The sequence below is a fragment of the Sinocyclocheilus grahami genome, unplaced genomic scaffold (genome assembly GCF_001515645.1).
Source record: "Sinocyclocheilus grahami isolate Dianchi unplaced genomic scaffold, SAMN03320097.WGS_v1.1 scaffold166.1, whole genome shotgun sequence".
Lineage (NCBI taxonomy): Eukaryota > Metazoa > Chordata > Actinopteri > Cypriniformes > Cyprinidae > Sinocyclocheilus > Sinocyclocheilus grahami.
The window spans coordinates 215833-239223 of record NW_015505345.1 but is presented as its reverse complement, the minus strand read 5'-3'; the positions used below and the strand labels follow the sequence as shown (position 1 = coordinate 239223).

The 23391-nt window shown below is 38.6% G+C and overlaps 1 long non-coding RNA gene across 1 annotated transcript in view; it reads left to right on the top strand.

The window, feature by feature from the left end:
- The window catches only part of LOC107593188 (uncharacterized), a 23863-nt gene extending 20897 nt beyond the window's left edge, over positions 1-2966 (top strand). Inside the window, exon 3 of the long non-coding RNA XR_001610060.1 lies at positions 2881-2966. This is a non-coding gene — a long non-coding RNA (uncharacterized lncRNA). The remainder of the gene's footprint in view (positions 1-2880) is intronic.
- The last annotated feature ends 20425 nt before the right edge of the window (positions 2967-23391 follow it).

The following is a 23391-nucleotide window of genomic DNA, read 5'->3' as shown; positions in this document are numbered from 1 at the left end:
TCTGCAACACAAACAGGGGGTAGTGCAGCCTGATGTGTGCAACCCACTCGACACGGGAAACCACCACCGCTGAAGCGTCATCCGCCAACACGAAGAGCTCTCCAAGAGCGCGCTGAACTCGTTCAGTCTTCTTCTCTCAGTAGAGTAGTCAGGAGCAGAACGATGTGATCGCTCGGCTCCGAAGCGAAAAGCTGAATATGCGCTGCATCTGCTGCCTACTTATACTCACGCTGTGATCAGCAGCAGCTGGATGCAATAATCGCATGCCAATGTGCATTGGCTCGTTTAGTTTACACTCAAAGTAGATTGGTCCCTCTAAGCAAGATCCCAATTTGTCGGTCCTCCGACGTGACGTCGAGAGTGACCGACTGAAAGGGAACACCAGTAAAAGAGATTTGTCTGAAAGATAAATGTATGCCGTGACTTACATACAGGCATGCAAATATTTACATATTTAATTGCTCATATTTTATTGGAATATTTGTCATAATAGCAACACCAATTATTCATTTGGAAGGATTTCACTCAATTTCCCTCTAGTTTAAAGGAAAAGCAATGTTTTTTTGTTTTTTGTTTTAATCTACATCTAATTCATAAAATTGCAATAAATATGAAATTAAAAAATAACACTTTTAATTAAAATGATCATTTTTACTTTACAAATCCCTCATTAACAAACATACAAAAAAAAAAAACTTTGATATTCAACATTATACAATGTCATAGAAATTGTGAAGCAAATCTATCCAAGTCCACTTTCCCTGTCCTAACCTGCTTCAAATAACAGGGGTCAGAGTGGTGCTTAAACCTTAGTTAAAAATTTGCTCTGAAGACAGAAAGAACTACATTACCATGAACTACATTAGCTAATGCATTGGTTTAGCCAATAAAACTCTTTTCTGTTTATTTTAAGTGAATTTGAGTACAAAGCAATGGCAGTTATGATGTCCAAAACGTTTCAAGTCAAATCTGTGTAAGCATTTTTCCTGCAAGTGTAAGAGAAGATTATTCTGTCATAAAATAATTTGTCATTTTTATGTTTAAACACACTGATTCCTGTTCCCTTGGAGAAATAACTTCAGAATTGCTCAAACAACAGACCGAGAGAGAAAATGGAGGCAGTGTTTCTGTGCCCATTAGTTTTCTTTACCATCTGTGGAATCTCTGCAGGCTTGCAACACAAAGCCACTGCCAACGCCTAAACTGCTTCGCTTACATAATCATTCTCCAGTGATGTAAGAATAACTAATCCAGCCTGTTGTGAAGCTTTCAAAATGCAAAAGAGTGAGGCACTGAAGATGTATGGGGTGGACTTTATCCAAGAAGAGATGGCTTCCAAAGAAGGTGAAGGAAGAGTGAGTTTGAGGAAAATTCCTCCTTCCCGCAGCAATTTGCTTGATCGAGGGTTGAGAACGGCCTTCCCTTTGGATAATTAAATGGCGAGTCTCCTTGGTTTTCATGAAGTGCACTCTTATTAAAACAAGCATATCCAGTAATTCCGCTAGATAAATGACTTAACGCCAAGTGCCATGAAGCCCATTAAATCGCTTCTTTAGAGATGGATCACATCCAAACTCACAATCAAAGGATTTGACCAGGATTATCGCCGATTAGAAACACTCAAAGACAAATGAGGAGATGACAGGATATCATACACTAAAAGGATAAATTAACAGTTACATACCAGCACTGGTTTTGCAATGCCTGTTAGTGAGGAAAATTGAATGAGGAAAAGATCTAGGAAAGTTGTGTTTCTCTGGAACACACGAAATGAGATTCAGCATGTTTATACCTCTCTGAAAGCTTTTAGCCTCTTTCTCTTTGTACATAAAGACCTCATTTCTTGCACAGCCAAAATGGACCAAGAAAGGCAACAAAACAAGACAACCCCCCTGAAGAGGTCAGCTAGCATTAGCCCTACTCCTCTTTAGAGTGATGTATGTATTAAACATTGTTTCCCAAGTCAACAAAGATGTCCATAAAAACCTAAAAGGCGGCAAATGGTGATAAGCAAATCGGCTGGTACCTTTTATCAAATATATAAAGATTCATTATGTATCTCTCCTTTGAAGTTCCTATTTCAGCCATAAGAGCTGATGAGCACAAAGGTAAGAGGGTCTTCAGTCAGTGCAGATCATGATAAAATGATGACCACCTTCATCGTTGTCTTGACTTTTTCAGTGCTCCTATAGCTATTACACATTCAGATTAAATTTGATTAAAAATGTTGATTAAGGAGGAGGTGCTTCAAGAGCATGGCTGAGATCCACTGCTCTAGATGTTTCAGAACTCCCCCAAAAAACATCATCAGCTGTGAACTGGTGCAGTTTCCCTAGAATTAAACCACATAGCACACAATGACATCGCACTAGGGTGCAACAGGCCTAAAACCCAACCTTAAAGGGATAGTTCACCCAAAAATGAAAATGCTGTTAATTATTCACCCTCATGTCATTCCAAACCCGTAAAACCTTTGTACATATTTAGAACACACATTAAGATATATTTGATGTAATCCGAAAGCTTTCTGACACTGCATAGGCAGCAACACAACTGACACGTTCAAGGCCGAGAAAGGTAGTAAGGACATCATTAAAATAGTCCATGTGACATCAGTAGTTCAACCTTAATTTTATGAAGCTACGAGAATACTTTTTGTGTGCAAAGAAAACAAAAACAACAAATTTATTCAACAATTTTTAGGTGTGGTCAGATTTTCTGTTATGCAAATATACACGGGCAAAATCCAGTAATTTCAACTGGAATCCACTGGAATGGAAATTCTGTGTGATGGCGAATGATTTGCCTATGCCAATTTTGCATTGGTTGGTTATACAAATTTGCTGTGCTGACCAAACAGTAAGCTGTTTGGTTTAAAAGCTGAGGTGTAAAGAGTACGTGAAAACCATACTTGAGTAAAAGTACAGATACCATATGGTGAAAATTACTCCACTACAAGTTTCAAGTCACCAATTCCAAAACAACTTGAGTAAAAGTCTCAGAGTATCTGTTTTTAACAGTACTTGAGTATTTTACTTATAATAAATATAGGCTAAAAAATGCACTAGTCAAAGAGACATGATAGGGAAAAAACTATAACGTTGTTGAGAAGCTGGGGTAAACAGGCAGAGGCAAGGATAGAGTAACTATAACAAACAATAAGCCAAAAACCACAGGAAACAAAAAACAGAACAATCATTACATTCAACAACTCACAAGAAACTAAAGAAACACTATGGCTATATATACACAGGGGGCTGACAAGCTTAACAAGACACACCTGGGGAGACTAATCAAGGGGAACCAATGATCAAATGGACTACAAATTGACTACAAACACCAAGTCCAAGACAAGGCACAGAAAACGTAACAAAAGCAAGAAAGAGTTGATTTGTGAGGAGAACAATTATGTTTATTTTCTAAAACCAAAATAAAACTGAGCACAGCAACACCAACAACAATATCCTTCAAAAAGGATAGATAAAATAATGTTAAGTAAAATTAAAAAGTCAAAGCCTTCTTGCAGTGGATGTGCTGGTTTGGGCCTCATTGCCGGCTGCAGTCATGTCCTCATCTTACATATAAAACACCTGTGATTCACAACTACTTGCTAAGGAACTCACATTCACATAAAGTAGCCTTGTTGAAAAGTGTGGGTAAGTAAGGACAAAACTCATAAGATCTAGGACCCTGTAGTAGGCAATATCACATATTTTGTAGCAGAAATAAACTGCTGCAGTAAAAACTAGGTCCATGCAAAATGTAATGTGTAACTGCAACACTCATTTCAAATGTAATGGAGTAAAGAGTACAGATATTCATAAAAAAATGTAGTGAAGTAGAGTGTAAAAGTTGCTAATATCTTTGATACTCAGTAAAACTACAAAGTATCCAAAATGATACTCAAGTACAGTAATTAGTTACATTTACTCAATTACACCTCTATTTAAAAGTGACGTCTGTGTGAGCTGTGCCTCACACATCAATACATTATTTAAAATGGATAACTGCCTGCAAAATGTCTCCAAAATGTTTTTTTATGAATTTTTAATGAATACACGTATACTTACATAATATGTGCTAAAAGGAATGATAAAAGGAATTTATTTGGAAATCATGCAAAGTGGGGCAAAAATTATTTAGCAAAATACGTCATATTTTTTTATCTTTACATAACATTTAAGTACAATATTATTTAAAATAACCACTTTAGCTAATGCTGCACCAATTTTCCATTTATTTAATCTCATAATGTTAATTTCATAACCTTTTTTTACTAAGTATTTTATATGTGATGCCATTGTGAGTGATTTGGAAGTCTGTCCTAATACATGGACAAGAACGAGCATTGATTTGATCTCTGATAGTATTTTAATATTAATACATATATGATTAATAACAAATTTGACTCTTAAAGTATGTTTCTGTGCTATCCAAAAGTATGTGTTACAATGGAAAATGACTGTAGTTTATTCACACTAAGAGGATGTTGGACTCTAAAAAGTAGCAGAGGCTCATTCTATTCTAACTGAAGTGTGTCAGGAATGGAGGAAGGACTAAATAAAAAAGCTTCTGAACAGCATAAATATCCGAGGCCTCTTCTAGCTTTCACGGATTGATACTAGCTCACATTAAGTATGAACGTAATCATGTGCTTCTTTACATATTTTAAAGAGTATTATAGCTCTCTTTCCAGCACGCTAATGCCAGGCTTTGAATTTCTACCCTACAGGGACAAAGGGAAGGCCTGCTTGTCCTGGGGTTTTGTGTGCTTAACAATTGACCCATGTACTTGACAGAGTTTCCAGCTTAGTCGACACCTCTGATTCCCTCTCGAGAGACTGTACTCTCTCATTCAGTCTTAAGACGGTATGTTGCATTTGCGGTTTAAGATATTCTTTACCTTCAAAAAAATGGTAATGGGAGATTGCATTGCTATCCTGCCATCTTTTATAAAAATGACAGCTTCCTTCATGTGGGATTAATATTTTAAAGGAATAAACCATGCAGACAGGGATAAGCATTATAGATCTACTCTGATTCATTTATCTTCTTAGGCAAAGACTTCAAAAGGAAATATGTGCTGTAGATAAAAGTTGAGAATAGACATTCAGGTGTTGAATCATAGTTTGCAGTTGTGCACATTAATTCAGAAGTCAAGTACAGAGGGCCTATATTGGTGTAGGTCAAAAATGTGTTTTTAGTATAAATGATTTGATCAAGTCTGTGTATCTGTCCTTCATGAGCTCCCAAATCTATGGAAACCTATTTACACCTTAAAGAAACTAAATGAGTGAATGTAATTGAAGCTTTATTTCTCTGACTTTATTTCTTTTTTGCAACTTTATATCACACCATGTGACTTTATATTTCACAAGTCCAACTTTATTTTTTTTTTAATTGTGACCTCACAGAGGTCACATGGTGTAACTTTACAGTATATCTCACAATTATGACTTTATATCTCCCTGTTGTTATTTTATATCTCACAATGTGACTATAAATCTTGCAGTCTAACATTTTGTTTTGTAAATGCAACTTTATTTCTCATATTTGCAACATTTTTTTTATTTTTCTGACTACATAACTCACATGACAGACTCATTTTGCAATATATATGACACAATTTTGTTATTTCTTGTAATTTTGTCTTTATATCTCCCTGTTGTACCTTTATCTCACAGTTTAACTTTATATCCCACAATGCAACTTTATTTTCCATAACTGTAACATTAAATATATCTTACAGTGCAACTTCATTTCTCACATTGTGTCTTTATTTCTTATTTTAAATTTATCCACCATTACCTTTTTCATTTTTTGCTCTGAGGCAAAAACAGGCTTTTACAGAAAACTGTTCTTAAACTCAAAATAATAAATGTCTGTCTTATAAACAAATCCCACTGGGTATGGTGGCACCTTTTTTCTATTTTATCTTTCTAGATCTTATTAAACAACATAATTTCTCTGACTATTTCTCATCAAGTGGGTATGAGAAATTGATTGAGGTGAAGGTGTTGTGCCATATTAGGAATCAAATCCCACTCACACCATCTGAGGTGATGTTTTCCTGGTTATTTGCGCTAGAATCGTATATAGTCACAAACTTGAGTGTCAATCTAGCAAGCAGTGGGTTTGAGCATTCAGCGTCACCTATAATAATCATGCCGATTTTCATTTTTTTGAGGCCACATATAAATCACTCTTTAGACTATTAGAAACAAAAGATATTTACTGCTAAGATGCAGACTTGTATGTGGCAAATGTGACAGAATGATAATGTCGAGTGAAAGTAATTACACGCAGTGTGAATTTCTGCATTTAATTTAATAATTGGGGTGGTAGGGAAGACAGATCAATGACGGCGATGCCTTTTACCGCCTGCTTTCTAAAAGGGGTGAAAGTGCATGAAGATGAAGAAAAAAGAGCCTCACCTTTTTATCAAATGAATGTCACAAGACATGCCACTCTGTGTTAGCCTCATTAATGTCCTCACTGTTCCTTCAAAATTAATGTTGGCTGCAATGTCGTCTATTAAGAAATTAAATATTTAGACTTCAAGGGAAGACATTTAAATCCTTCTTCCTGGTTCAGAGCGGGCCGGAGTGGCGGCCGTGCACTCTCAGCTGTCTCTTCTGCTTACTGAATGTGAACACTGACCGTTATAAATCAAAAGAACTTTAGCACAGATCGCTCTCTCCTTACCCCTCTCTAAATAGTTTACAGTTCTCTCGACGTATATTAGAAAGCACCTAATTAATTGGCACATAAAATTCAAACATAAAGCTGCCTTAACGCTAAAACAAGTCTGTTGGCAGAGTTACCGGATTCATGAAAGGACCTGCAGAGGGAGGCCTGCTTGAGGCCTTTGATCAGGCGGTCTAATGCAGTCCTGACATCTTCACTGCTCCTAAATTTCACCGCCTCGGTTAGCAAGCAGGCTTTCGAGAAATTAGTCCTTGTGGCAGCCTCGCATATCCCAATCACAGACCTGGAGAGCTCTGCTCGAGCATCTTGGATTATTGAGAATTCAGCTGCACGATGAGCATTTGCCGAGCTTTAATCCTGTTTTTCATCTAACGCTTTCTCACATCTAATAGAGTGTGAAAGTCCTGTTAGGATCTCTACTCTACATGTTAGGATATTTCATCAGCGGTTGCCAACAGCCTGTCGGAGAATAACTAGTACACATAAGAAACGGCATAATAACTGGATAAATAGCTTTCTGTTGATTTCTGGCCCGGCACAGTACTTTTTCTTTTTAAAATTTGTTACGAGACACAAACTCCTTTATCAAAATGTACCGTTCTAGTGAACCTCAGTCCCGCGACAAACCCAAACTCTCATAAATCATGCATCAACTGACACAGCAGAATGAGAGACTCATTGGTCAAGGCGTATTTGCAAGAAAAGCACTTTATCTTCCTAAATCAGAGGGGACGCATCCTTTTATTCTCGCAAAATCCAATCCGATCGATGCAATGAAGTATGTGAAACCAATATTCAATATCCAAAATGCTGAACTTCAGCAGTGAGGGCAATGGGCTGTGCTCTTAGCAAGTGTGAGGACAACAGCAATTATGAAAATTGAAAAGAGAATAAATGAAAAAGCTCTAGTGGGGAACGAGGGGAGAGGAGCTCTGCAGCAGAACAGACCAATCGCGTGATTGATTCTGAGCGTGGACGGCCGCAGCCTCGGGTTCATGTGGTAATGATAGCTTTATAATTAAGATTAAAGACCACCGAACACGGGGAAGACACAGCAGAAGGGCAGGGGGCTTCTACAGTGACACTTTGAATAATTAGACAAAAAAATCTGAAATATAAATTCATTTATAAATATCAATCTTGATGTTGCAATACGCACTATAGTATATGGCATGGGAAACAGGTTTTGAATACACATTATTATTATTATTATTATTAGTAGTAGTATATTAAATATTATATTATTAAATATATTATTATATAAAAATAACATTCTTAAAATGTTATTAAAAATATGTATTATGAATAGTAACAAAAGGTCTATAAATAGTATTATTATTACACACTCACACAACAACCAAAACAACAACAACTATACAAGAATGAAGGATAGCAATATCCAAATATAATAATACGTTGTTGTTGTTGTTGCATAGATGTTATTGTTTCTATTGTTGCACTGTTGGAGTCATGTGTGGTTATAATCTCAATTTATTATTAAAATAAAATATATTGTTAAAATGTTATTAAAATATGTATTGTTATGAATAATAACTATATTCCTATAAATAATATTATTATTACATAATTACACATTATAACAACTGCAAAACCAACATCAACAGCAGCAGCAATAACTACAAATAATAATAATAATAATAATAATAATTAGTAAAATAAATAGCATTATTACTGTTATTATTGTTGTTATTGCTGCTGCTTGTTATTGTGCTGGTTGAGTCATGTGTGATGGTTATCTCAATTTATTAGCAAAATAAAAACTATGAAACATGTCACAACATTACACTTATGGTAGAGTATAATTAATATGTAAGCACACTGGAACTACAGAGTCATATTAATTAAGTACATATGGATTAATTAAGACACTGTTCCCAATAACGCCACCAATAACTAAAACCTAATTATATATAATTATGTATGTAAAAATAAACATAACCTGGTTAATTATAATGGTAATGTTGCTATGAAGAAGAGCCTCCTACTAAAAAAATAAAAAAATAAATCTGCAGCGTGTCAGTTTCATAAAGCGATGCTGAAAAGTGTGAATATCTCACACGTTCCTGTGGCATCTTTGTGTCCTGCTGCTGTTGAACTCCAGTCAGTCAGATGACTAATAATCATATCAAAGGTACCATGTCACTCAGCAGATTTAAATAAGAGGGTTTTAGAGGGGCATTTGCATGAGTCTAGCTGCCTAGGCTAAGAGGCTAATGCCATAAAGTACTGCAACGATGTGATTTAATGTAATCTGTCATGTCATATGCTAATCTCCAGCCTCTTCAGGCCGACCGTAAGAAAGAGAGAGGGAGGGTTTGTAAAGGAGAGAGAGAACTGTCCTTTCCTTCCGCTGTGATCACGTCACCGCATTTAGTTCACTCAAACTCTGGCCAATAAGTACAAGATTCAAGTCGCTTTGATAAGGTCACATCTGTGCATGTCTTTCATTTTCCTACCCCCACCTCCCTCATTCATTTCCCATCTGTATGTTGGAACAGCTGTTTCTTTCAGGATATTGCATTTCAGGCTGAAGCGGCCTCTCTGGAACTCAAACATACTTCTATAAAAGACAAGGGCGGTTTGATTGGCTGCAATTTATGGTTATAAATAGCTCTTACAAATTGCTAATCTACCTCTCAGCCTCCTAAGTGCCTTTTCCTTTCAGAATTGCGTTATTGCACAACACTTTCTCATCAAGAAGTCAAACAGAGAAGCAGGAGATTTATTTCTATGGCTTACTAAGGGAAGAGGAAGCTGTCATCCTCCACCTCTGTACTTTTTTCCCACTGTCTCGTGGAGTGGCGACGGTAAGTAGGCTGCACTTGGGATTTTGGCTTCATTTGAAAGGACCAGGCGCTAATTAAAAGCCATATCAAAGAAGCTTTAAAGGTGAGGAATTTGTGATATGATTTTAGGCGCTCTGGCCTTTCAGAAGGCTATTTCAAACAAATGAACCTTTCAGCGGTGGTAAATGTCTTCTTAACAAAAGCTTTTAGTTAAAGGAACAGTTCACTCCAAAATTCTGATATAATTTATTCACCACTTACTATTTTTCTATTGTGAGGTTTTTCTACATGTACTAAGGATGGCCCTGGTCACCATTCACTTACAATAAATGGAAAAGAGCAGCCTGGTCATTCTGCTGAATGTCTTCTTTTGTGTTCCACAGGAAAAAAAAAACTTTATTCAGATTTGTAACGCCATTTGTAAAATGCATTAAAGACAGAATTTTCCATTTTAGATGAACTATCCCTTTAACAAATATGTGAGCCGTTGAAAGGTTGTTACATCAAAGTTGCAAGTGCTTAACTGAACAATACTGGAAAGAAATGTAATGTTGGTTATGCATTATAAGAATAAACATGAAATATGCAGAAAGTATAACAAATGACAAAGATCTTGTTGAGTACATAAACTATAATTAAAGAAATATACAAAACAGAATGTGTCTTTAAAAATGTATTTATAGTGTCAATATTTTTATGAAATGCAAATTAATAAAATCTCATGATATAGTAATTTATCAAAATAACTGCAGTTAAATTTATACAGCATATAATTCCGCTTTAAGCTTCCACCCCTGCATATTTTACTCCAAGTAAACATGTTCATGTCACATTTATTCTTTCAATAGTATTTTTGTTATTTAAAAATAATATATTTAAAACATGTAATATATCATTTAATTTTAAACATTGTTTTACATTTAAGATGGCTTTCAGAATAACAAATTAGTGTCAGGCACACCTTCCCCCTGTTGTCTCTTTAAACGCATTTATGATCATATTATATAAAAAAAAATGTTACATAGTTATGGGCATATCAGATCAAATATGTTTTAACTGAAATCTAGGATTACTTTTTTAAGATATTTTGCCAATATGATGAGGAGTCAGAGCTAAGAAACTGAACCGATGTACATGTGAGCAGTTAGAAGCTTACAAGCTTAGCCACTGAACCACTGCAGTAGTTAATAAAAGCTGACATATATGAATAGCATTTCATCTGAGAAGCAATGGCTTCTCTTGGATGCCTTCACACTTTTCCTAATTAATATGACTCCCCTAATTATGAAATATGTTTCGGTGTCTAAGACTTCCACATTTCCCTTTAAATAAATGAATAAAAGAACAAAAATGTAAGTGAATGAAATGGACTGCACTCACGAGCCAACTGACAGAGCATGTATTTTATGCCCGAATAACAGAAACAGGCTTTATAAAGAAAAGAAAAAATATTCAGTAGAAAAAACTGACAACACCAGCTGTGGTTGCCAGACATTTAGCATAAAAAAAACTGTCAGTGTTTCAGGCAATATGGGATGTTGTCTTGTTCTGTAGATTTATACAGAAACATACGTCATTAACTTACAGTATATAATGCTAATGTAACAAGGTACTTATGATCGACAAACAAAATGCACTGCTCCTTAAATTGTATTGTAACAACCATAATAAAACATGACATTAAAATATTGTTATAAACAGTAACTAAATAACATAAAACAACCCAAAACACCATAAAATGCAAAACTGGAAGCGAAAAAAAAAGTAATCAAATGTCATGGATTTTTACTGTTTTTCATAACAAATTATAAAGGGGTGTGTACTTTGTATTTATAAACAAACAAACAGACAGACAGACTGTCTGTGCCTACTGTGCTCTAGAGAGGAGACGCAAAGACGTGGGGGGATTCCAATAATAACAGAACTTTATTAAACAGAACAACAGGAAAGCACACATAGCACTAGGGTGAGACGAACAACACTGGACGGGAAACAAGGGGCAAAACACACTTTAAATACATAGGAAACTAATAGGACACACCTGGGATCAATGGAACTGAACGGGGAACACCTGGAACAAATGATAACTATAAGGACAGGAACGGGAAGGAACAAATAAGGGCATAGGAGGAACACAGGGGAAAGCCAGAACATGGAAAACCCGTGGGAAGCAAAACACAAAACACGGAACAGAGTCTGACATTACTCCCCCCTCCCGGAAGACGAGTCCTCGCTCCACACAACATCCAACGGGGAGGGGGGGGTGGGTGCTCTGGAGGTAGCGGTACCCGTTTGGGGCGCTATGGCGGACCAGGCAGTTTGGGGCGCCATGGCAGAGCAGGCAGCTCGGGGAGCCATGGCGGAGCAGGCAGTTCAGGAGGCCATGGCGGAGCAGACAGTTCAGGAGGCCATGATGGAGCAGACAGTTCCGGAGGCCATGGCGGAGCAGACAGTTCAAGAGGCCATGATGGAGCAGACAGTTCCGGAGGCCATGGCAGAGCAGACAGTTCAGGAGGCCACTGCGGAACAGGGAGCTCGGGGAGCCATGGCGGAGCAGGGAACTCAGGGGGCCTCAGCACTCGGCCCGGCCTCCACGGATGGACCCCTACTAACCCCGCCGCCCAAAATGCTTGGGGGGAATGTCGTCTTTAGAGGGCCTCCGTAGGCCTAACTCGGGAACTGTGGCCCTTCCTGGGCTTGACGTGGGAACTGGAGCCCTCCTTGGGCTGGACTTGGGGACTGGGGCCCTCTCTGGGCTAAACTCGGGGACTGGAGTCTTCTCTGGGCCAAACTCGGGGACAGGAGCCCTCTGTAGGCTAAACTCGGGAACAGGAGTCCTCACTGGGCTAAACTCAGGGAATGGGACCCTATCTGGGCTGAATTCAGGAACAGGAGTCCTCCGTGGGATAAACTCAGGAACTGGAGCCCTCTTAGGGCTAGATTCGGGGCCTGGAACCCTCTCTGGGTTAAACTCAGGGACTGGAGCCCTCACTGGGCTAAACTCGGGGGCTGGAGCCTACACTGGAGCGAGCTCTGGGGCTGGAGCCGACACTGGAGCTAGCTCTAAGGCTGGAGCTAACACTGGAGCGAGCTCTGGGTCTGGAGCCGACACTGGAGCGAGAACTGGGAGGCGCACTCGGGCGAGGAAGAGGGCCCTGAGTGTCAACACAAGGTGTAACGTGAGCTTTTTTCGGCTTGTTAAAGACCACTCTCGCTGATACATTCTGGATCAGTTGCAGAGGCTTGATAGTACATGCGGGAAGGCCCGCCAAGAGAGCATTACAATAGTCCAGTCTGGAGAGAAAAAGAGCTTGGACAAGGAGTTGTGCAGCTTGCTCTGTTAGGAAGGTTCTAATCTTCCTAATGTTGTATAAGGCAAATCTGCAGGACCAGGCCATTGTAGCGATATGGTCTGTGAAGCTTAACTGATCATCGATCACAACTCCAAGGTTCCTGGCTGTCCTGGAAGGAGTTATGATTGACGAACCCAGTTGTATAGAGAAGTTGTGATGAAGTGCTGGGTTGGCTGAGACAGTTCTGTCTTAGCAAGGTTAAGTTGAAGGTGATGGTCCTTCATTCAGCTAGAAATGTCTCTTAGACAGGCTGCAATGCGAACAGCTACCATCGGATCATTTGGTTGGAATGAGAATTAGAGTTGAGTGTCATCAGCATAGCAGTGATAAGAAAAGCCATGCTTCTGAATGACAGATCCTAATGATGACATGTAGATGGAGAAGAGAAGAGGTCCAAGCACTGAGCCTTGAGGAACCCCGGTAGCAAGAAGTTGTGACTTAGAAACCTCACCCCTCTGGTTCCTGAGATGCCCATTTTTATGAGGGTGGACAGGAGGATCTGGTGGTTAACTGTGTCAAAAGCAGCAGACAGATCCAGCAAGATGATTACTGAGGATTTGGAAGCTGCTCTTGCCAGTCTTAGGGCTTCAGTAACCGAGAGCAGGGCAGCCTCAGTTGAGTGCCCGCTTTTGAAGCCAGATTGGTTGTTGTCCAGGAAGTTGTTCTGTGCAAGGAACATAGAGAGTTGGTTGAACACAACTCGCCCAAGTGTCTTTGCAATGAACGGAAGAAGGGATACTGGTCTGTAGTTTTCTAAAAGTGCTGGATTTAGAGAGGGTTTCTTAAGCAGTGGGGTTACCCGAGCCTGCTTAAATGCTATGGGAAATGTACCAGTGTGAATAGAGATGTTGATAATGTGAGTAAGCACAGGTATGACTGAAGAAAATATAGCCTGAAGTATGTGAGTGGGGACAGGATAAAGTGGACAGGTAGTAGGATGATTGGAAAGGATAAGTTTGGAAACGTCCGTCTCCGAAAGTGGAGAGAAGGAGGAGAGAGAGTGTGTATTTGTCGTTATGAAGTTAAAATCGGTTTGTGGTGTGGAAAATTGGTCATTGATGTTTCTTGTTTTATTTATGAAGAATATTGCAAAGTCATCCGCTGTAAGAGTTGATGAAGGAGGAGGGGGAGGAGGACAGAGAAGAGAGGAGAAAGATTTGCAAAGTGTGCGAGAGTCAGAACAGTTGTTAATTTTGTTGTGGTAGTATGTCATTTTAGCAGTGGAGACTTTTGCAGAGAAGATAGAGAGGAGTGACTGATACACACTAAGGTCGGTCAAGTTTTTTTGATTTGTGCTATTTCCTCTCTGCAGCCCTGAGTCTAGAGCGATGTTTCCGGAGGCCATGGCGGAGCAGACAGTTCAAGAGGCCATGATGGAGCAGACAGTTCCGGAGGCCATGGCGGAGCAGACAGTTCAAGAGGCCATGATGGAGCAGACAGTTCCGGAGGCCATGGCAGAGCAGACAGTTCAGGAGGCCACTGCGGAACAGGGAGCTCGGGGAGCCATGGCGGAGCAGGGAACTCAGGGGGCCTCAGCACTCGGCCCGGCCTCCACGGATGGACCCCTACTAACCCCGCCGCCCAAAATGCTTGGGGGGAATGTCGTCTTTAGAGGGCCTCCGTAGGCCTAACTCGGGAACTGTGGCCCTTCCTGGGCTTGACGTGGGAACTGGAGCCCTCCTTGGGCTGGACTTGGGGACTGGGGCCCTCTCTGGGCTAAACTCGGGGACTGGAGTCTTCTCTGGGCCAAACTCGGGGACAGGAGCCCTCTGTAGGCTAAACTCGGGAACAGGAGTCCTCACTGGGCTAAACTCAGGGAATGGGACCCTATCTGGGCTGAATTCAGGAACAGGAGTCCTCCGTGGGATAAACTCAGGAACTGGAGCCCTCTTAGGGCTAGATTCGGGGCCTGGAACCCTCTCTGGGTTAAACTCAGGGACTGGAGCCCTCACTGGGCTAAACTCGGGGGCTGGAGCCTACACTGGAGCGAGCTCTGGGGCTGGAGCCGACACTGGAGCTAGCTCTAGGGCTGGAGCTAACACTGGAGCGAGCTCTGGGTCTGGAGCCGACACTGGAGCGAGAACTGGGAGGCGCACTCGGGCGAGGAAGAGGGCCCTGAGTGTCAACACAAGGTGTAACGTGAGCTTTTTTCGGCTTGTTAAAGACCACTCTCGCTGATACATTCTGGATCAGTTGCAGAGGCTTGATAGTACATGCGGGAAGGCCCGCCAAGAGAGCATTACAATAGTCCAGTCTGGAGAGAAAAAGAGCTTGGACAAGGAGTTGTGCAGCTTGCTCTGTTAGGAAGGTTCTAATCTTCCTAATGTTGTATAAGGCAAATCTGCAGGACCAGGCCATTGTAGCGATATGGTCTGTGAAGCTTAACTGATCATCGATCACAACTCCAAGGTTCCTGGCTGTCCTGGAAGGAGTTATGATTGACGAACCCAGTTGTATAGAGAAGTTGTGATGAAGTGCTGGGTTGGCTGAGACAGTTCTGTCTTAGCAAGGTTAAGTTGAAGGTGATGGTCCTTCATTCAGCTAGAAATGTCTCAGGCTGCAATGCGAACAGCTACCATCGGATCATTTGGTTGGAATGAGAATTAGAGTTGAGTGTCATCAGCATAGCAGTGATAAGAAAAGCCATGCTTCTGAATGACAGATCCTAATGATGACATGTAGATGGAGAAGAGAAGAGGTCCAAGCACTGAGCCTTGAGGAACCCCGGTAGCAAGAAGTTGTGACTTAGAAACCTCACCCCTCTGGTTCCTGAGATGCCCATTTTTATGAGGGTGGACAGGAGGATCAACTGTGTCACTGTGTCAAAAGCAGCAGACAGATCCAGCAAGATGATTACTGAGGATTTGGAAGCTGCTCTTGCCAGTCTCAGTAACCGAGTAACCGAGAGCAGGGCAGCCTCAGTTGAGTGCCCGCTTTTGAAGCCAGATTGGTTGTTGTCCAGGAAGTTGTTCTGTGCAAGGAACATAGAGAGTTGGTTGAACACAACTCGCCCAAGTGTCTTTGCAATGAACGGAAGAAGGGATACTGGTCTGTAGTTTTCTAAAAGTGCTGGATTTAGAGAGGGTTTCTTAAGCAGTGGGGTTACCCGAGCCTGCTTAAATGCTATGGGAAATGTACCAGTGTGAATAGAGATGTTGATAATGTGAGTAAGCACAGGTATGACTGAAGAAAATATAGCCTGAAGTATGTGAGTGGGGACAGGATAAAGTGGACAGGTAGTAGGATGATTGGAAAGGATAAGTTTGGAAACGTCCGTCTCCGAAAGTGGAGAGAAGGAGGAGAGAGAGTGTGTATTTGTCGTTATGAAGTTAAAATCGGTTTGTGGTGTGGAAAATTGGTCATTGATGTTTCTTGTTTTATTTATGAAGAATATTGCAAAGTCATCCGCTGTAAGAGTTGATGAAGGAGGAGGGGGAGGAGGACAGAGAAGAGAGGAGAAAGATTTGCAAAGTGTGCGAGAGTCAGAACAGTTGTTAATTTTGTTGTGGTAGTATGTCATTTTAGCAGTGGAGACTTTTGCAGAGAAGATAGAGAGGAGTGACTGATACACACTAAGGTCGGTCAAGTTTTTTTGATTTGTGCTATTTCCTCTCTGCAGCCCTGAGTCTAGAGCGATGTTCACGGAGAACATCGGACAGCCAGGGGGCAGAGGGGGTAGTACCTGCTGGTCTGGATGAAAGGGGGCAAAAGTTGTCTAAGCAAGATGTTTGTGTCCAGTGCTGAAAACTGAGAGGGTGAAGGAAGTGAGGATGAAACCATAGAGGATAGGCGAGAGGGAGAGAGTGAGCACAGGTTACGCCGAAAGGTGACCTGTGGAGGAGTGTGTGCTATGTCAGGAGTTAGTGTGAGTTTAGAAGTGATGAGGAAGTGGTCTGAGGTGTGTAATAACTAAAGTGTTGTCAGTGGAGCAACGACAACCACACTGTAAAATCCAATAGTTTACCTTACTTAGATTTAGTTAGTTATCTTTACTTAGTTGTTATACTTACTAGGTTTTATTAAGTTACAGCTACTTTCAAAGCAAATAAAACAATTTACTTACTGTTTTGAGTGACACTTACTTAAAATATTCAAGTAGCCACAAAGGAACCAATGACATTAATAAACCAATGAGAGGCAGCAGTGCACTAATATGTTGCTAATGTGCAACATAACAACAGCAGAAGAAGAAAAGAAAACGAGTCTTAATAGACTTTTCACTCATTTTCCTCCATGTCTGCAATTATCTTTCACTAGTTGCATTCACTCATTTCCCAAAGTCATCTTGAATATTGAATTATCAATACAACTGAAATATTTGAGAGAACATCACATAAGCTAACTTCATAAATTGATGTTGATTTTCCTAAAATGTGTTTTTTTTTACTTCCCATTATAGTGATTAGCCGTCCCTTTGGTTGGGCACTTTGAACTTGGTTTACATTACTATAATTATCTTCCTGTTGATGTAGTAATGCATTATGAAGTCAGAGTTATTTGATTTCAAAGGAAGAAAAGTAATAAACAGGTTGTTTTTAGGAAGTGACCTATCTTCTAATTAAAGCATTAGTGCACTAATTGTGTGTGTTCATTGATAAACTTTATCAAACTTCTTTTTTCATAAAGACCCTGAGATGGTTTTCTTTGGGTTTATATAATTCTTAAATCATGTGTGGTACCATGCTAAAGTCACACACAGACTTAAACATTCAGCACGTGAACCACAACAATGGTAACAATTCAATTTAATTTACTTTCATTACTTGTAACAACAGCCATTTTTTTTGCTCTTTTTGTTGTGCTGCTACTGACACAAGACAGCAAATAAAATTGTCAAATAAAATCAACAACTATAAAACAAAGCAACTGTATAATTTATTCATACCGCAATGCACTCTGGGAGTCAGTGAGTAGCTATACTAAGTCATGAGTAAACCTAAATGAAAGGATCAAGTACCCCCTACAGTTCTTTTTTAGTTACTAGAACTCTCGTGTAAGTAAACTATACTAACTAAGCATCTGTCAGTACAACATACTATTCCTATTTCACTTTACTTCGTTTTTTCAAGGCAATCGGTTTGCATGCTTTTTTTAAGTAAGCCCAACTAATTAGATTTTACAGTGCACGCTAAAATCTAATGAGAACAGAAAACAAACTACTTACAAACTGCTGTCCTCTTCTGCTGCTCGACTGCTTCTTCTCTAATAATAATAATAATAATAATGATAATTTGTTATAACACTTACATTGTAAAGCCATTCAAATAATAATTCGTTTTACTTTAGTTAATGTAATATTATATTTTTGTTTAGCTTAATGCATATTTTTATTTTTCACAAATATTAGTTTGAAATCAAGCAACACATGGTGGAACCCTTACAGTACTGCTGTGGCCCCCTGTTGAAGACCCCTGCTATATGATATAGTATTCATTTATATGGGAACTACTGTTGGACAAAAAGTTAATAAAGACAAAAAAAACAAAACTTAAGATACACACAAGAATGAAAGTTTACTTTGCTCTCACAATCTGCCCCTTTAGATAAGCACAGCAGTGGTTTCGCTGCTAGACGTTTTTCTTGCACTTTCATCAAAGTCATGCTGTACAAATGGTTAGAGAGATGAGGTAAAATCTATCTTGAGTGGCCTTGTCACCCAAATACCAGCCAATGAAAAATCCATTGAGAGTAGCAGGGCCAAAGCTGTACCATGCACTTTCAGGGTATGAAAAGGCACAATTACATTCCACCTCCTGTCGGGCTATGGAAGCGGTATTTCATATTGGTGGCCTACACTGCAAACCCATAGTTATACTTCCTGCCCCCCTTGAGCTTCCTGCAGTAGATGTTTTCAGAGTGTCATAGGTAGAGACAGCCAGGTATGGAATGTCATGAGTAACTTTGTTTGCATGTGTTTGTTGGAAAGGTAATACTGAAGACAATGCAAAGTGAAAAACATTATTTTCAAGCTTAGTCACAAGTGATGTAGACTCAGACTCAGACGACACACCCTTGGACCACCCATAGCGAGTTCACTGATGGACTGCAGTTCTCTGAAAACTGGAAAGTACTTTTGGATTTGACAAGCTCTATCTAATTGGCTGAGTTCACCCATGTTCTGAGATTAAAGTCACAGCGATTTTTTTTTTATCAGTTTTTTTTTTAATCAAATCAAATCAAATCCACTATTATTTATATAATTAGCTTTTATTTAATTCTGTTTCATTTGTTAATTTTCATTTTTATTATTTAATTTCACTATGTTGTTATAGTAATTTTTATTTGTATTTCCGTTTTAGTTTTAGTAATTTTAGTACTTCAATGTCAGCCTGTTTCATTTCAATTAGTTCCCAAGGCAACATTTCAAATTTTCTTTTTAAGTATTTAAAGTTGAACATTTTCAGCTAATATTTATATTTTGCATTGTTTTATTAGTTAACAATAATAACACTGATCAAATATTATATTCAACATTTTGCTTGAGGCACTTACTTACAAGTGAACTAGTTAACGGAAACATGAAGGTAAGTAAATTGGTCCCAAATTGTATTTTAAGTATTTAAAGCTGAAATGTTTCACCTCATATTTATATTTTGCATTTTGTTTTTCTTAGTTAACAATAATAGCATTGATCAAACATTATATTCAACATTTTGTTTGAGGCACTTAGTTACAAGTGAACTAGTTAACAGAAACATGAAAGTAAGTAAATTGGTCCCACTTTATATCAGGTGGCCTGAACTACTGAACTACATAAAAAAATAAGTACAATATAATTATTGTGTTCATATTGTATTGCAAAACACTTTGGCTGCTATTGAGGTGGGATACGGGTAAGGTTAGGGACAGGTTTGGTGGTATGGGTAGGTTTAAGGGTGGGTTAAGGTTTAAGGGATGGGTCAACAGAGTAATTATAAATGTAATTACAGAAATTAATTACAAATATACAGTAATTACATGCAGGTATTTTTTAATTATAAGTACAATGTGAAAACATATGTACACAATAAGTGCATTGTATCAAATGATTAATTTAAATGTAATTACATAGTAGTTAAGGCCACCTAATATAAAGTGAGACCATGAATTTTCATTTTTGCATCAATTATCACTTCAGACATTTAACCATTAAACACCATCTACTTCAATTTGAATCATACTAAAGTGACTTAGAATAAAAAATAAGATATTTTAATGTCAATATTTAGCATCTGTGCATCACAGAAAGTGAATGCACATCTGGCTATTCAGTGCTTTTGTCTGGTCTTATTTCCTCTCGCATCTGTATTATTTAATAGATTAAACATGAAAGCAGGTCACTAGACCCTCTTTGTTCTTACATTCATTAGTCTTTAACATACTACAGGTTTTAACACTTATCATCTCACACACTTGGGGATGAAGTGGACACACTAGAAGTACACTACACACGTACCACTTGATGTTCTTAAATCCAAGCCTGATATAAACCAGGACTAAACCATAGACTAAAGAGTGATGACACCTCAACTCTTCCCCTTTCAAATCATTCTCAGCGTGGCTGTCAAGACCAGCCCTGGCCTCAGCTGCTTTGCCTTTCCATTTGATTTATTCATTATTTCATTCTAATGCACAAATTTAAAGTTATTATAGTATAAATACGAGGGGATAGGGATTGGATTCCATTAGCATATGTTTCCCCTACATGAGCATTAGCGATATGATGCTTTGGCATGGAAAGGAGATCTGTCTACTATTAGTAACGCAAGAGAATTGTATTATGCTTCTCTCAGCCTGAATCATCCTGGATTGCCCTGCTCTTCAATCCCTGTGCATTAAATGCCAAGTCTGGCACCTGTCAGATAAAACTGCCCTCAGCAACAGCCATTCTTTATATGGGGCCTTGTTTTTTATATACTTGCACATGTCTATGAGCTATATTATTCATATAAATGCAATTATAACACTATTCTCTTACCTCATGTTCTCAAATGAGCAATTACATTTTGACAGCCACCACATTAAAGCAAGCATTTCCTCTCGTGTGATATTTTTATTTTACATCAGTAGCTGTAAGCACAATAATAAGACATTTGAATCTGCTAAAGAGGTTTTGGCACCTGAGCCCAACACGTCCAAGCATAAACCATTCTCTGCCACAAAATAACCACAAGTAATTTGCGTTTAAAAGAATAGTTCACCCAAAAATGAACATTTGCTGGAAATGTACTCATCCTCAGGGTACCAAGATGTAGATGAGTTTGTTTCTTCATGGGAATAGATTTGGAGAAATTTAGCATTACATCATTTGCTCACCATTGGAACCTCTGCAGTGAATGGGTGTCACCAGAATGAGTCTAAACAGTTGATAAAAAATAAAATAAAACATGTGAAGTGAAGTGAAAAGCTGTGTGTTTGTAAACAACCCTAGTAAAAAAAGTAATATATTTAAAATACATTTACTGTATGTCAAACTAAGTATACTTCAAGTCTCTTAACATATTTTCTGACATATCACTCAAAAATTACTGATATAAAATTTTAATTTTAGTACTACTTGTGCACAATGCATATTTCTTAATATAAAGCCTAAAATATGTTTTAATGTCACTTTTGATGAGGATTGTATGATCTTTGAATAATATCGGTCATTGAATGCAAGATATTTAAAGTGTACCTAAAGTATACTTTGCAATAGTTCCACTTTACCACAATCAAATATACAGTCAATTTTTAGTTGCACTTCAACACTATTAGCACACAATTAAAGTGCATTAAGCACACAATTAGTTGTTCCAATTTAGCAGACTTTAAGTATATCAGTTTAGTATACCAAAAATACAATTGCAGAGTATTTTTATTAAGTACATAAATATGTAAATGTATTTGTAGTATACTTAGCATTTTAGTAGATTTATTTTTCACTAGGGAAATCCATCATTTTTTTTTAAAAAGTCATCTATCCATAATATTTATTTTTCCAGTGAAAAATTGGTCTTGTCTGAATCAGGAGAGAAATATGCACAGATCAAGCACTGTTTACAAGTAAAAACATGGGATGGATATTTTCACTGTCGGAAGCGTTATTATGGATTATGGAGTCATATTTTGGCCAGAAGTGACGGTTTAAAGTTTAAACGCTTTGAAGGATTTGTTTTTCTACAAACATGCAGCATTTCACTTCACAAGATGATAATAGAGGCTGAAATAGAGATATGTGGATTACTTGTGTATTATTGTGATGATTTAATCAGCTGTTTGAACTCTCATTCTGATGGCACCCATTCACTGCAGAAGATCCATCGGTGACCAAATTATGTAATGCTACATTTCTCCAGATCTGTTCCGATTAAGAAACAAATCTACATCTACATCTTAGATGACCTGAGGCTGAGTAAATTTTTATTTTTGGGTGAACTATTCCTTAAATATTTCAAAGATCATTTAATGTGGAGCAACAATTGTTTAGTAAATCCTTAAATATGTATCCTATTCAGTCCTCTATCCTGCCTGCCAAGTCCATTTGTAATCAATCAGAGCAGTGTGGTAATGAAAAGCGCTTTGTCCCGCTCTCCCCTCGTCCTCTCCTTTGACATGCCATCCGTACCTCAAACGGCCAAGATGTCACTGGCAATCGGCAGACCTTGCAGAAAGTCAAACCTAATGTTTCCTAACATGCACGATGTGTGCGCAAGCCACTCAAACGTTCAATTGCATTCAACGAGATGCTACACTTGGGAGCGTATCTCATCCAAATGTGATTTGAGATGATTGAAAGCTTTTTGATTTGGAAGTGTATTCTCTTAAGCTAAGTGCTCCCTGAGACCATCAAGGAAATTCAATTGCTTCATTTAGAGAAGGGTAAAAAAAAGGTTTTCAGCCCAAAATCATATCAGATCTTAATGTCTCAAAAGAAACACATGGGATTGGATGGGCCGGCTGGACGCCTAATTTCATTGGGAAATGCAATTTCTTGATGGCATTTCCTTACTGTGCTGCAAAGAGAAACATAAGATTGATCAAAAATCTTAATGAGTCATTTTCAGAAGTGGACTCTGGCTTTCACGGCGGATAATGGAGCCATTGGGGTCCTTTCTCAGGACCCTAAGATAGCCAGATGCCTCAATGTGATTCGCAGAAGCCAGAGAGGGTTTTCAGGGTTTGTGCTCCTGGAGATCTACTTTGCAGGTTGATTTGAACTTTCCTGAACCTTCACATTTACTGTTCCTCAATAATGGAATAATCTTTTCAGTTTCATTAGAGTTCCTAAGATCTACCTTCGAAAACAACTCTTTCTAAAAGATGTGGTCACATTAGCAAAAGTTTGACAGGAAAAAGGTCCATTGTCTATTGTCAGTAATGTGGGGGTATATGAGACACAGAACTCACAAGCGTGAGAATCCAACCAACCTGAACCCTTTACGAAATCTGCAAAATCATTTCAGCAAGGATTCCTAATGACTGAATTTTGCCCGCAAAAATGTGACCACATTGTACATAAAGTGTTGCAGTGTTCATTTTGACAGGCATTTTTGATTTAGTCT